A 16165-nucleotide genomic window follows, 5' to 3' on the forward strand; every position below is an offset into this window, starting at 1 on the left:
AATCTCTAACTTTTCTTTGCCTTTTGGGCAGTGCTAGGTATCTTCAATTCTCTGGCTCTGGAGAAGAGCTATCCCCTTTCAGCAGCACTCAGAAATGCTTTGTGTTCTTGTGCCTAACTTCTAACAAATCTCCAAACCAAAAGTAAGATGTAAAACCCTTCCTGAAAACAGAACGTGAAGCAAGCGGGGAGAAATTTATGGTTCTTGAAACCCAGAGCAGTTTGAAATTTAATACTTTCTGCTTGCTTTTAAAAATTGGTTGCAAGTGTCATTTATGGAGCTGTATTTCATGAAAGTGTCAGCTATGGAGCTGTTATTTCTGAGGAGTTTCCTGGGTTTTGGACACGTCAGAGGCAGATACATCAGGAGATTTAAAGAGAATATCAACTCTACCCCCAAAGCCCCTTGTTTCTCTTGCTTTTATCAATTTGACTTATTAGTTGCAAAGCCTAGAAAGGAATCTTCCTGATTTTGCTGGCATCCAGAATTAGAGGATTTCATTTGAAGCCAAAAATTAAACAGATTTTATGTGTCTGAGGCCAGGAAAAGTTATTCCCTGCTGTTTTTCCTGGGTTTTGGCATATGTGTGATCCTGGCTGGCATTATTACAAGCCATGCATGGCTTGGTGGGGGCATGGGAAATGAGTGCTGAGTTTTGAAATGGCAGTAGGCTCGACTGGCTTGGCTTAGCTGAGAAGATTTTGGGGGAGGCTGGGGAAATAGCAATTTAATAATAGAAGACTTTCATCTCTTACTGAAAGAAACTGGTGCTGACAGGCAAAGCTAGACAAGTCCAGGTAAGGAATGAAATGTGATTTTTTTTTCCTTTTACACTCCAGAATGGATAACTGACTGCTGCAAAAATTGGTCAGGCAAGTGGCTGACAGTTTTTCATGCTGGATTTTACATTTCTGAGCTAGGCCTTCTTATCTTTTTGGCTTCAGGAATTATTTCAGGAAAATTCCGTGCCTGACTTTGTGCAAGAAGCTGGTCTAAATGAACTCACTGGTGCTTTGTAGCTCTTTTTATTTATTAGAATGTGCTAAATATTCAGGAGGGGGAAAAAAAAATCAGTGCCATTGTTACATAAAGAACATTTTCAAGTCTGCAGTCTTCAGACCCACCAGTCTGCTGGTGCCTGCAGGAATTAGAAATTGAATATGAAAAACCCCATCAATGATTAATGAGCTTACTTCAGTGACAAGTCCTAATCAGATTTTCTGGATTTATTTCCTCGTCCATCTCCAAACTGGGGAGATTGTGAAATTCCCGTGGCATGCTCTGGGGCCAGCCTTTCCCATAAATAGTTCAGGCACACAGGGAGTGACAGGAGGGGGGAAAAAGCTGCTGTACAAGAACTGATCACCTGTTAACAAACTGAGCTGGAATCTGCTTGATGCTGCTCTGAATTGCAAAGAGGAGCCTAAAATGGCTCAAAGTTGCCGACCACCTTAATCCCCAGGGAGCAAGAGGGCCCTGATGCTTTGCTGCTCCAAAATCACCTGCCTAAGGCAGCTTTTTCTTGTACAGACCTGTGAATTATATCTGGAGTCTCCCCAGCAATGCTTCATGTCCTTGAAGGGGAAAATCAAGAAGCAAGTTCCTGCCTTTGCAAAATCCAAGTAGATGGTGAATGCTGATTGTGTCTTGCTCATTAATCACACCAGGAAAGTGGTTTTTTAACAGGAAATCAGCTTCCTTCAGCATCGAGCCAAGGGGCTGTGATTTCCTCCTCGAGTTTTCTGTATTTTCCTTACAATTGCTCCCTGAGTGAGGGCTCTGTCACCTGGCACAGCTCGAACCTGAGGAGCTGATTAGCAGCACTGCACGTGCAGAAGTGGCATCCTTAAATAGCAGAGTTGTTTTTTTAATGGAAAGTATCAGGCAGCATTGGGCCTCTTCTCATACCTAAGAAATCCAGGACCTGCCCTCCAGAGTGAAAGGGGTGCTTGTTTATCTGTCTCCTGTAAATACAATAGCAGAGCAGGGTTCACAGCTCTCCTGGGGTGTGGAAAACTGAGCTTTAATATCCCCAGTGCCCTCATTAATGAGCTGCTTGATTTTAGTTGTGGTTTTATTTCCTCATGTCTTTGTTTTTGCCTCTCCCCACTTTCTACAGTTCTCATAAAGCAGCTTATTGCTTTCTGTGTGAGAAAAAAGGAAAAAAAAAGAAAAAAAAAGGAAAAAAAAAGAAAAGTGAAGCAGAAGCAGCAGAGGGAAGGAGAATCCCTGCAGGGTGGGATCTGTGGCAGGGTGTGTGAGCTCCATGTCGGATGGGCTTTGGGAGCAGTTTGGTGCTTGGGGAAATGCCAGGCTGCTGTTTTATCACAGAGCCTGGCCGTGGTGGCCGAGTCCTTGGTGTCACCTGGCTGCTGTGATGTGCTGGGGCAGGGTGCCTTCACCTGTTCAGAGGGAAACAGAGCCAGGCAGGACCTGTCCTGCTGCTGGGGTCAGAGCGTGGCAGGGCTGGGGCAGAGGTGTTGGAGCAGGAGGGAATTGCTGTGACAGCCTCCCTGTGCTGTGAGCAGCAGCAGCTTTGCTCTTGCCCTTTGTCCTCCCCCTCTTCTCGATGTGTTTTGAAGGATTAGACCCACAGGCACATGGAGGAAATTGTTCCTGCTTAGGGAGGGCACGGATCTTGGAATAATCCCTTACACTTCACAAGCCCCTTGGTCTAATTCCAGGAGAAAACCAACAGGACTTCCTTCCCTGGAGGAACAGAAAGGGCTCTCGACCTATTGCTCAGTGCTGGGTTTTAGAAATGAGCTCATCAAAGGATCACACAAAGTCAGGAAGGCCCTCTCAAAGCAGGGCTGTGTAGCTGAGGTTGGAATACCATGGGATGGAGATCCCTCATCCTCTTTGGACTGCACACAGGAGCCCTCTTGGGGGAAGACTTTCTCCTTAAACTGAGCTGGATTTTCCCATGTTCCCTCTGGTTCCTGTTTCTCCTGTTGTCCCTTGGTCCCCAGCAATGATTCCAGTGCCTGGTGCTGGCATCCCCCATCCCCAGGGCTGCAGGCCTGGGCCTGGGCCTGGTTCCAGGCAGGATTCAGGCTCCTGGACAAGCTGTTCTTAGAGAGTCACTATATTTAATCCCTTCCACACGTGGGGACTCTCCTTTCTTGCCCGAATCTGTCTCTAAAATTTTACTAACAAAATTGTCTCACAGGAAAGATTTCAGGTTGCCATGGTGACCAACTTGCTGAAGACACAGTGTAGGCTCCAGGGTGCTGGGGAAGCTGTCACATGTTCCCTTGGAAAAGCACATCTCCCATTTCTTCTGAATGTTGTACTCTCCATTCAGATCCATTTCAGGGCAGACCATACAGCAGCTTCTAGCCTCGACCATCTCTGCTTTTGAGACTTGACAATATGTGTTGATTTGTGTCCCATGGATCTTATTTCACTGTTGTTAATTTTTCTAACAGTTTGCTTCTTTTTCTTCCTTTTATTCCCCCCTAATTAGCCACTGCCACGACATTTGTGCACATATGAAATGTTTTGCATGTGCAGGTATCTTTTTGCAGATTCCACAGGGTGGGAAGCAAATTAATAAGCAACTTGTTGAGGCTGGATACACTTTTCCCAAGGATAGTTCTAAGACAATTTCTCAGACATTTCTCCTTCTGCTCTGTTTTTAAAGTAGATTGGAGAATGAGAAGAGTCAAGATTCAAAGATCCAGCATGGGAAGAAAGAACCTGATGCCTTGGCCTTTCCTTTTTGGTGAAAAAAATTGTTCTTCTGTGCAGTGAGAGTCTTTCCCCAAACTCCCTTTCTGCTCATGAGATGCTAAATACACCCTCATCCATCAACAGCCCTTCTGATGTGTTAGGTATCCCTGGGAGAACTCCAATTTAACTGTGTCCTGGACATTTCCACCGTCCCATAATGATGCTATTAAAACCTCATTACTCCATTTGTGTGTTCTGTGTTTCTTTCTGCTTTCCTTGTGATTTTCTGTGACGCTCCCGGCTAATTATTGATTATTCAAACGAATACACCCACACTCCATTCCTGTCTCTCCGGGCTGCAGCAGCTGCGGACAGAGAAGCCTCTCTCCAAATCCAGAAGGTGGAGTTGAAGCCCGCCAGGAATTTGGCTTTAATGGGTTCTTGGTCGCTAATGTGGAGCCCTGGGGGCTGCTAATCACGGTGATTGTCAGGTACTAATGGCTTCTGGAGGTTAGAACACACCTCTGATGTGTTCCTCACCTGGGAAAGGTCTCAGAGGTCTTGTCCCCTTCTCTCCACCCCCTGCACAGAGCCCACCCTGCGGCTCTCTGGGAAATGGAAGGTTGTTATGCAGCTTGGGGGATTCTTATTGGGGTTTTTTAAAAGGCTTTATTAGTCAAAATCAACTTATTTTTCTCTCTAAAGCCATTGTCCCACTCAGTTTGACTCTCACCTATTTTCCCCTCCTAACTGCAGCGAGGTAACCTGATTTATAGGAATTTCACCTCAAAATCTTGAGAAGATGCAGTCAGAGCCCTCCATGACCACCGTGGTAGCAGGGAACAGAGGGGGCTGACAAAGGCCTAACAGAGACAGTGATGTTTTCCTCTTCCATGGCTGTTTTGCTTTGCTTGGATGAGCAGGACTGGGAATCTTCGAGGCCAGGCTGGATGGGGCTTGGAGCAGCCTGGGATGGTGGGAGGTGTCCCTGCCCGTGGCAGGGGTGGGATGGGATGAGCTTTAAGGTCCCTTCCAACCCAAACCAGCCTGGCATTCCATGATTCCTTTGTTCTGAACGCCCAGTGCCAGAGTCCTCCATGATCTGTCTCTCTTCCAAATTTTTGCTGAGCATCTTCTACCCCAGTAGGGCTGATGTCACCCATCTGTGCAGATTTTAGGTAGAACCATGACTCTTCATTGGACAGGAACAGCCTAGGTGCTTTCTGAAACTCCTGAGCTCAAGAGATTGTGGCTTAGGTCTTTTTATTACGTGTCTTTCTGGCCCAGGTGAGCAGAAGACCTTCCTGGCCTGTTTCTCCAAGGCCTGGCTTCGTTTCCTGGAAGGGATGAGGTGGATTGATAGAGGAAACAGCTTCAGCTGGGCATGTACTCTTCCCTGTTTCACTCTTGCTTTTCCCAGTTCCCCAAAAGGCAGTTCTCAGGCCTAGGGGTTAGATTCAACAATCCTTGTGGGCCCCTCCCACTCAGGATATTCTCTGACTCTGTATTTTGCTAATATGTGATAATTAAATGTGCACTTTTCTGCACACTCACACACACCAAAAGAAAAATAAAAAGAGGAAAAAAAACCCACCTTTTTTTGTTTGTTTTTGTTTTTTTTTTTGCATTTTTCTTCCCCCCCAGCCAAAATGATTGCAGTGTACTTTAAGCTCGTGGCTGCATGCATGCAAATGCCTTCACACCTAGGAGGAGCTGATGTGGCATCTGCTGTGCAGATGTTTATCTGGCAGCAGGGAGCAATATTTCCTTTGTCCACATTACTTTCCTGAGCCTTTCCTGGTCCCAAATTGCTGACTCAAGCACTCGGTGCTCCAACACACCAATGACCCTTGCTAGGGATGCTCCCTTCCAGCTCCCCTGGCTGAGAGTTTGGGCTGTGTAAGCAGACCATGAGTTTTGTTGTTGGATTTTGCTTGGGGAGTGGAGATTTATGCAGCAGCAGGGACAGGGAGGGAGCTTTCCCCTCACCCTTAGAGGCACTACTTGCCCTGGAAGGAATGTGCAGAGTAGAAATTCTCTCCTCTTGCAGACTTTGAGGCTGTTCAGAAACTCTGAGGCAGCAAAAAGGGGAAGGGAGACAGCAAAGCCACAGGGAATGAGACTGATGTCTCATCATTGCTGCATACAGGGACTTTGTTTGAGCTTTGTTGCCCTAGCAGAAGGTGAAATGATGTCACCCTTCCCATGCAAAGCAGCTGTAGGATGAGGAGAGAAGTGAGAGTTTGGATCTGTGTAGTGGTTTGGGGAATGAACAGGAGCAACTGCAGCTGCTGTCCCCACATGGGACAGGACACCCAGCCCCTGCCCAGACCTCCAGCACTGCAGTCTGTCCCCAGGGAAGGGTGGAAAGTGCTGACTTCCTGCTCTCTGAGAAAAGCAGTAAAACCTGCATCCACGGCAGAATCACTCCTTTCACATTCATTTTCTCTGTTTTTTGTACACCCCGACACTTTTTATGCTGACAGTGTCTGGGCAGGAATTCCCATGGTGTGGGATGGATGAAGGACAACACCAGGCAGTGATACTGCAGAAAAACTGGGCTCAGTTCCCTTCTCTCCCTTCAGTCAGCACTTGTGGAATTTGAGCTCCAGGGTGCCACAGCATCTCATTTGCCAGACCCTCTGTTTGGCACCGTGGCACAGATGCTCCGTGATGGACACGCCACCCCTGGAAGTGTTCAAGGCCAGGTTGGACAGTGCTTGGAGTAACCTGGTCTAGTGGAAGGTGCCGTGACATGGTCTTTAAGGTTCCTTCCAGGCCAGTCTGTGACTCTGTGGTCACTGCCAGGCACTGCTGTGGTTTGTGCCACCACAGGCACTGGAGTGTTGGTAGCGGTGCATCAAATTCTGCTTACATAGGCTAGCTGGGAATGGGTGGAGCTACCAGCAATAAAGAGGGTCTCAGCCCTACATGGAGCTAGCCAAAAAAGTTCCCAAAGAGCAGAGCTGATCAGCTGGATAGAGCCCAGCCCATGTCAGAGAGAAGGCTGCTGCTCATCCTGGAGGAATGCGGAGATTTCCGGGCGCACGCTCGGCTGTCAGCAGCCTCAGCTCAGGCTGCTCGTCCAGCCTGACCCCTGGATGATCTCTCTGAAACGAAGAAGAGGCATTAATTGCCAGATCCATGTCCTGATTCAGAGTGGGGAGCTGTTGGGAGCAGGACCTGAGTGCTTTCCCAGCAGGAGCATGGGGTTGGAGCAGGTCTGCAAGTGCCAGTTCAGCATGGACCCTTGGGAGGGTCCCGAGGAGCCAGAGCTGTGCCGAGGGTGGGGAACATCCTCTGGGGGACAAATAACCCGTGGCAGATCCCAGAGCTGTCGGTGAGCCTGGCTGGCCACTCCTGCTCCTGCTTCCCGCCGGTGCTGATGCCCACTAGATGTCAGAATTGAACAAATGCAAGGGGAGGCAGCAGCTCCTTTCTCAAATTATTCCCCTTTCCCCTCCCTCCTTCTGATTTCTGGCCAGCTGTGTGATAAAATGACCTTTGTGCAAGGAGGGTCGGTGTGTTTAAGTGGTGAAGAGAACAGGGGATGCAGAGGAGAAATGACTGAGACAAAAAATCTTGGCCAGGTTGGAGTGCTTGTTTTGCCTGTGGCAGCCCAGAGCTTAAATTCTGCTCCAGGCACAAAGATGGTTTTGCTTTTTACTCCGTGGACAGTGGAATTTTCTTTCTCCTGCATGACAGACTTATCCTTTTTGATAAAATGGCATTAAATCAGATTTCCCAGCCTTGGCTGTGCAGTGCCTTTGGTAAGAGAAATGCTAGAGAAATAAATGCTGCTTGTCTCAGAGAGGGTTTGATTTCAGAGCTGAAGCCTTCTCCCTGTTCCCAGCTCCCATCTCAGCCCTTACTCAGGAGCTCAGCTCATTCACTGCAGCTGCTTAACTTTAGTAAGAGCATCCTAATGCTTCTTAAAGATTAGGTGTGCTAATTAATGCTTCCACAACCAGGAAGGAATCTGCTGCTGTCTGACATTCACAGCTGCCACAGTGTTTGCTCCTTTCAAACCTCCTGCTGGCTTTAAAATCCTGATTTTCCCCCCCTCCCTGTTTTTTTTTTCCCAGAACAAATTGTTGCCTGTGCCTCATGGCACAGTGGGAATTCTCTGAAGGAAATGGAGTGCCAGCACTTGGCAATCATCACGTGGTGGAGGCTTCTGAGAGGGTGGTGGTGACGTGTCTGTGGGCACTGCTTGTCCCCTGTGGCAAACAAGGAGTCTGGGCTGGAAAACCAGCGTTAGACCTGGAAAGGGGAGCTTAAAACATGGGCCTTAACTCCCCGAAGGAAGAAAAGCTCCTGGAAGTTATCTAGATGTTCGTTGGAGATTAAATCAGGGGGAGATTAAGCTGGGAGAAACGTAGCCCAAGAAGGAAATTGGGATTTTGTGTTGGCCTCCAGAGACCAAACTGGTTTAGGGCATTATTTATCTGTGAGACTTGAAGGAGGAGACCACCAAGAAAACCACAAAGCCTGGCAGGATCCCAGGGATTACAGGCCTTGATTAATGAGAGTTTAAAAAGAATCTTATGTGCTTGTGGAGAAGGAGTATTTTTTTCTGAGCAGAGGGAAGGTGATGCTGCTGGCTGAGCCTCCTGATCTGCAATGAATAATGGAGAGGAAAAGGACCCCAGCATCCCAAATGGGAGGCTGTGGATTTAAGGAGTGAAGGAAACCCCATAATCACATCAAGAAGAGGTCCTGTGCAGAAGAATGGGGGCCAGAAACGTTTCAGCCTAGGGCTACATGCCACATGTGGGTTACTGGGATAGGCCTGTTGAAGCTTTTAGGTTGGAAAAGACCTTTAAAATCATCGAGTCCAACTGTCAACCTAAAGATGAGGCAGCAAAACCCCAACAACTTCTTCTGTGCATGTTTCAAAGGTCTTTAATTTCCTTTTGTGTTTGAATACTGCAGGCAGTCTTGTTCAAGGGTGAGAAACCTCCATTAGGCAGGCTTGCCAGGGGCTTTGGGAGCAGATAGATTGGATAAAAAAGACAAAACAGAAAACCCTGGGGTGGTCTCTGATGCAGGGGTTGCTAAGGAATATTTTTATACCTTTCCTGCTTAGTGGAATGGTCTTCCAGGGTATTTTGAAGGGAAGAAGCTCTGACTACAGGTAATGCTAGAACTGATTGCAAAAGCCTTTGAGTTGTTTGGTTTTCTAAGCTGGTGTTTTATTAATTGCCAGCTTTTTATCCTCTTGGAGAGAACAGGAAAAAACCCTACTTGTCCATGCAATTTTTTCCAGCTTCTTGAGCTCTTTTAAAGCATTCACAGGTCCTGCTGGTGAATTTTCTGGAACAGGCCCCACATCACCTTTCCTAGCAGAGGGAAAGGGACTCAAATACATGAGGTTTATGCAACAAGAAAGACACACACCCCCTTTTAAAGGGTTGGAGCAGCAGATCTGTGTTCAGTGAACCAAAACACAGCTTTTTGTCCTAAAAGCTTACATGCCAAAGTTTGAAAATACACCCACTGAAGAGGAGGGTTCTGAGGAAAGACCAAGAGGGAGGGTTTGGGTGCCCTTTGGAGAGAGTCAGAGATTTCAGTTCACTGGAAGAGGATGGAACCAAAGCCTGGAGCCAAAATAACAGGCCCTGGTTTTCTGCCATGACTGTATGACTGTATCTTTCTTTAAAATGACTGTTCATTGTGGCTATTTCATCACGAAATGACTCTGTAGTTCCTCTCTGCTGTTGGGGAACAGGCCTTGTCCTGACACTTCTGCATTTCTGTCTGGCTGAAACAACTCTGCATAAAGCTGCCAGAAATCCAGTTCCCCTAAAAACTCCTATTTTTGAGGAGAACTTGCTGTTTATTGGAAGCATTGCCTGATGCCACGGTGAGCAGGAGCAGAGATTCTCAGTGTGGTGCTTGTGCCTGCCTTCCACTGCCATTTGCAGCGCTGGCTCTGCTGGAGAGGAGCAGCTCAGCTGGGAGCAGAGGGCTGGAATTCCACAGGGATGTGCTGGGAGGCTGGAGCCTGCCAGGGTTTGAATGTGAATGCTGCTGGTGCAGGAGGCTGCCCCTGTTTTGCATTCACAGCCACACTCTGATCCTGCAGGGCTCTTGGCCTGGCATGGGATTCCAGAACCTGGGAACCTGGTTTGTAGGAGCTGGGTGGGATCTTTGGAATCCGCCCCTCTGAGCAACCAGAGAAACTGCAAGGGTCAAATCTGGGTCTTAAAACTCTCTCTTTTTCTTTACTTGATGCCAGGGCTGTTCATTCTGTGGGACCTGGTGTGGGTGGTTTTCCTTCCATGCCCAAGCATTCCCAGACCTGCCACCCTCGGCACAGCCCTGGTGGAAGGAGCTGGGCTGGTTTCACCTCAAAGCTCCCAGAGCCAAAGGCCAGTTTGCCAAAAGTTTCTCCTGCTTGTGCCTCCTCTTTGCTCCTAGAGAGAAGGAGGAACAGAAGAGATCTGCATTTACATGGAAGAGATGCTTTTCAGCTCTCAGCTAAGGGGAGGCATTTCTGCCCATATGTGAGATTTTCCAAGGGTGGGAAATTCACTCCTTAGCAGCCCATGACATATGGCAGAGCTCAGGAAAGGCTCAGCTGAAGGTCTTGTGAGCACTTTGCCTTGTCCTTCCTTGGATGTCTCATCTCTTCCCCATTGGGAGAGCAGAGAGTGATGTGACTGCTGTGCCAAACCCACACCTCCCCAGCCCCTAAAGCGTTAAAATTTGTGGCAACAGCTTTGTTCCAGAGCTGGTAAATGATGTTCTGAATGGCTGAGCCCAGCCTGGGTTCCCTTGCACTGATCCCAATTAATGTCACCACAGGACATGCTGTTGTGTGGGGGCACAGAGCACAAACGTTCTGCCCTGATCACAGACCTGTAGGCATGGAGTGCTGCCCACTTTGAGGCCACTTCCTCTTTTGAGTCCACTTTTAGAGGAGAATTAAACAAGTCAGCCACCATCTGGCTCCAAGGCACTGATTTTAGCACACAACAATCCCAAAAAGTCTGTCTTCCCCTCGTTCCTCCCCCCTCATCCTGCTCTTTGCTGATCAGGGACAGCCAGTTCAAGTGTGTGAGGGGAGCACGAGCTGGGAACATGAAAGGCAGGGAGACAAGGCAGCTCTGAAACTAGGTTAGAGATGAAACGAGCCTGAAATTTGGCAGCTGCAGGCAAGGCTGGGTGGCCCAAGGGAAATGGCTGAAAATGATTGATGAGATAAATGATTAATGAAATAGTGAGATTAGCCCAGCGCGGGGCTGCGTTTCTGTTTGGATCAAGCCAAAGACACGAGCCAAGAGGAGCTGGCTGGGTGTGAGGGATGCAGAGGAACAAGTGCAAGGGCAGCATCTCCCAGAAGGCAAGGAGATCACTCAAGTCAGTCTCATGTTGGCTTTATTGCACCCCCTGGGGTCTAAAATATGCCCCCCTGTTTGGAGGGTTGACTCATCATTTGGTTCAGGATTTGCCATCTGCACAGCTCTCACTCTCTCTGTTCAGGCAGCTCAAATAGAAAGAATTTCATTTGACTCTCATTTTGCACATTGATTTTTCTCTTACCTTCCCTGCCATCCACTGAACAACTGGGCAGAGCAGGTTCTGGTTTTGGTTTTTTTTTTTTGGTGTATCAGGGATTTTGTGTCTCCTGGGCTTCCTGGGGCTGTTTATATGGGGATAGTAGTAACCTTGGGGTGGGAGGTGTGTGCTCAGGTCCCATTCTGCTTTTTCCTGGCAGATATTTCTTTCAGGCAAGCAGGATGTTCCAATAACAGCTAATCTGTCACACTAATAGCTGTGTCAGTGGAGTCTAAACAAGAGACCGATGTGTGTTCCCCCCCCCCCACCCCCGCCCCTCCCACCAACTCCTTGGAAGATTTTGGAACCAGGGGAGTGCTTGTGGGAACTGGTTGCATCTGCTGTTAGATTAATAGAGTCAGCCCTTGGAATGACATAACCATGCCCTGGAGGGTTTGGGGTTCTTTGCCAGCTCAAAAGACAAATGCATCATTGTGTGATTCCTCTGTGTGATCCCTGTTGCTCAGCCCCAAATGTGCTTGCAGCACACAGCACTGCCAACCCAACCTGTCCATTAGGAGGTGGCTTGAAGAACCTTCCTCTCTGGACCCACCAGATGAACCTTTTTCTTTCAGAATGCAGACACAAGTGTTGGCTTTCCACGGCTGGTGTGTCCTACCAAGTGGCTATGCCCTCCAAAATAGAACACCAAGATTAGTGTGGGACATAGTAAAGGTAAGAAGATTTTCAGAAAGCTGGAAAAGCAGGCTTTGGAAATAGAAAGAGCAGAGAAACTTAGAACTAGCTGCAGATGCAAAGTCTGAAAGCAGAAAAAGTTGCAATGGCACAGCAAGCAAAGACATTAAACAATAGCTTGAGTTTCAGGTTTAACTAAGACAGATCTTAAAATTGCAGGAAAATATACTTAGCAAGATAGTAGGTTTTAAGCTTAATAATGGAGTATTGTGTATTGTTAATAGCAAGAAGACAAGTGAGCATTGTGTGAAGTAAGTGTATGTATACTTTTAGTAATTAGCTAGAACAATTCAATATGCTATTGGCTAGAAAGTTTTAAAAGTGATTTTCAACAAAGAAATCTTTGGCTGTTGCTGGCTGTACGTGAGCTTTGCCATCTTCCCACTGCCTCAACCATGTGATGAGGCTGATGCTGCAAATAAAGCTCAAAGAATGTACCCCAGCAGTCCTGTCCTGTTCGTGAGGAAAAAATAATCATGCCAACACGATTAGAGCAAAAGCTGCACCCAGGAGATGCTGTTTGTCCCAAAATTTACAGCATCTCCTGGTTATTTAATGCCAGCTGGCTGGGCTGGCTGGAGACTAAGTATGGATGTGCACGTATCCATGCATGTGTATTTATAGATATAAAAGTTTCTTCAATATCTACAGGATTTTCTTCTCCCCCTGCACTCTGCAGTTCTTCAGCTGTTGTTGATTAGGAGGATGTTGATGTATGGAATATATACAATTCAGAAATGCCATATTTCTTCACCTCTCCCTTTCCCTGAGTGACTGCTTCAAGAATCCTGGAAGCTGAGCTGATATTCTGAGTAACACCAGTCTGGGCTCTGTTCCTGCTTTTCCTGCTGCTAAATAGAGTCAGAGAGCTGCACAGGGAAAACCAGCTCTGTGTCAAGGTCGTTCATTTCCCCAAGGGCAATAAAATGCCATGAAACTGATTGTCAGAGGACTAAAAAGTTGGATTTTTAAGCAGTTCTGCATTTAGCCCTGTAACTATGTTGGTTAGGCTGGATGCAAGCTCTGGAATGACTTGGAGAAAGGTTAAGGGTGAAAAAAATCCAACGTATTTCTACGATTTGGTCATCCTTTGCACCTTCTTAACAACATCAAAACTGAGTTTTGGGGAGTGTGTGCTCTCTCAAGGCTGGGGTGGAGCCCTTGGGCTGGGTGCCACCACCCTGTAAATGCTGAGGTGGCTTCAGGTTCTTGGCAGTTCCGCGAGCACAAGGTCATCAGCCAGGGGGTTTGGCTGACCTTCTGCAAGGCCTTGACTTCAGGAGATGAGGAGCTCTCAGGAAACCACAGGGGCCATCCTTTGCCTCACTCCTGCTGACAGCAAGGCTGTTGGGTGGCTCCTCCTGGACTCCTGGGAACCATCACCCATCATAATTTGGCTTTGCCACGTGCTTGTGCTCTGTGATGGTTAAATGCCAGTGTGGCACAACAGCTGTGCCTCTTTTTGGCTGAACATCAAGAGGCAAGCATCCAAATGTCAGGTTTTTGGGGTGGTTTTTTCCCTTCCTTTCTGTGCCATCTAAATCTTTTTGAAATGAAGGGATTAAAACAAGAAAGCATAAATGGGATCACTCAGTGTGATCGCTGTGTGCTCCCCTTGAGGCTGCAGAGTTGTGTGAGCCCGGGAAAACCAGACCTTGCAGACTTTCCTTGGCTGCAAAGGTGGCTCCTGCTGAAATAACCAAAGGTTTTCTCTCCAGCTGAAGCCTCCAGGGCCTGGAACACTACCAAGGGTCATGTTGGCAAAACCAGCCCCTAACATGGGATTGCTGCTGAGCTGGATGGGAAGCCTTTGAGAATAAAGATCTCGAAGATGTGTCATCCTCATGAGATAGAGAAAAAAGAGCTGTACAAGAGCCAGGTGCTCTGGTCTCTTCTGGGATGGGACTGGTTGAGATTTTGTGCTGCAAGGAGTTAATTTTTCTTGTTTTCATAGAAACATAAAATGGCTTGTGTTGTAAAGGACCTTGAAGAGGATCCAGTTCAGGGACACCTTCCACTGTCCCAGGCTGCTCCAAGCCCTGTTCAACCTGGCCTGGGACACTTGCAGGGATCCAGGGGCAGCCACAGCTTCTCTGGGCACCCTGTGCCAGGGCCTGCCCACCCTCCCAGGGAACAATTCCTCCCCAGTATCAAATCTAAACCTTCTTTGTGTAAGTGTAAAGCCATTGCCCCTTGTCCTGGTACTCCAGGCCCTTATAAAAAGTTTGTCTCTGCCTTTCTTGCAGGTTCCCTTCAGGCACTGGAAGGCCGCAATTTCATCATCCCAGAGCCTTTTCTCCTCCAGGTGAACCCCCCCAGGTTTCCCAGTCTCTCTCCAGAGCAGAGGGCTCCATCCCTCAGACCATCCCTGTGGACTCTCTCCAGCAGCTCCGTGTCCTTCCTGTGTCGGCAGCCCCAGAGCTCAGCACTCAAGTGAGGTCTCACTGCTTTCCTGTAAGGTCTTGGGAGCTGAAAAGTCTCAGGAGAAATGTCACAGCCCCATTCCTTGCCCTCAGACTGCTCTGCAACCATTCTCTGGCTTCTGCAATCATCTTGCAGGCTCCCTGGAATACAGAGGGTAACTCTCAGCTCTTGCCATGCTCTTTTCCCACCTGTCCTCCTTCCCTTCTGCTGGATGTGACACACAATTCTCAGGGTGTTGGGAATCCTGACAGTTGCTGAAATCTGTTTCAGAAGCCAGGCTCTGTACTTGTGATGATTTGAGGTTCCTTTGAGTGAAGTGGAGGAGAAGAAACAAATCATTTTTTAAAAAAAGGATGGGCCAAAAGAAGAAAAAGATGCAGAACAAGATGGAAGGCTGAAAGAGATTGACAGGATGGTTTCATCAGCTGCCTGCTCTCACAGTAACCATATACTTTTTTATAAAAAAAAACCCCAAAAAACCAAAAATGTAAAAAACCAAAAATGAAAAAACAAAAAACCAACAAAAACAAAAAAACCCACCCCCCCCCCAAAAAAAGCAAACCAAACCAAACAAAAAACCCAAAACAACCCAAAAAATCCCACAAAAATCTCCACTTTCCCAAGTATCTTCATGCTGTACTTTGTTTGCTCTTGGTGTGAGTGGAAGGCAGTGCTTGATGCTCCTCTGCAAGTGGCAGCCAGTTTGCTGCAGGCACATTCCCAGGTAAAGGCATTGTGCAAATGTCAGAGGAGTGTCTCCAGACTTGAAAAATCAGCTGTCATTGCTTTCACCTTAATGTGAAATGAGATCCAAGGGGTGGGGAGAGGATAGGACAGCCAAAAACTGAACTCCAAGCCAAATTAGGTCTGCCTCTGAAAGCAGTTTTCTGTTCCAGAGGTCTCTCTCTCTCCACATGGGGTGGGTTGGCCTTGGGCAGCTGCCAGATGCCCTCCTGGATGCTCTCTCCCTGCTCCTCCTTGGCAGGACAGAGGGAGAAAATAAAGTGGAAAATCTCCTGGATCAAGACAAAGGCAGGGAGATCATCCATCAGTTACTGTCATGAACAAAACAGACTTGCCTTGGGAGAAATTAATTTAATTTATTGCTAAAATTTGTGCAGCCTGGAGAGGAGGAGACTGGAGGGAGGCCTGAGAGCAGAATTCAGCTTCCTCCTGAGGGACAGCTCCAATCTCTGCTCTCTGTGACAGGGACAGCACCTGAGGGAATGGCTGGAGCTGTGGCAGGGCAGGGGCAGGTGGGAGACCAGGAAAAGGTTCTTCCCCCAGAGGGTGCTGGGCACTGCCCAGGCTCCCCAGGGAATGGGCACAGCCCCAGGCTGCCAGAGCCCAAGGAACATTTGAACAAAGGTCCCAGGGATGCACAGGGTGGGGTTGTTGGGGTGTCTGTGCAGGGCCAGGGGTTGGGCTCCATGACCCCTGTGGGTCCCTTCCAACCCACATGATTCAATGATTAAAATAGATTTGAATGGTGAAAAACAAAGACAAAAATTAAACCAACGCTTTCTCTCCAACCCTCTTTGCCCAAGCTGGGCTTTGCTCCTTCATTCCCAGCTTTTCTGTCCCTGTCCCCTGAGGGACTGGGAATGGTTGCAGTCAGCCCATAACATCTCTCCTCTGCCATTCCTCCCGCTTCCCACTTTTCTCCAGAAAGTACTGGGCAGAGGCAACAGAGCAGCTACAGCAGTGGAGGACATGGGCCAAGACATCCAAAATCTGGGCTGTGGGCACATGGATTTATCCTTGGGGCTTTCCTTTCTAAGTCCAGTGCAGGAAACAGCACTGACCT

Source organism: Agelaius phoeniceus, chromosome 7 (genome assembly GCF_051311805.1).
Source record: "Agelaius phoeniceus isolate bAgePho1 chromosome 7, bAgePho1.hap1, whole genome shotgun sequence".
Classification (NCBI taxonomy): domain Eukaryota; kingdom Metazoa; phylum Chordata; class Aves; order Passeriformes; family Icteridae; genus Agelaius; species Agelaius phoeniceus.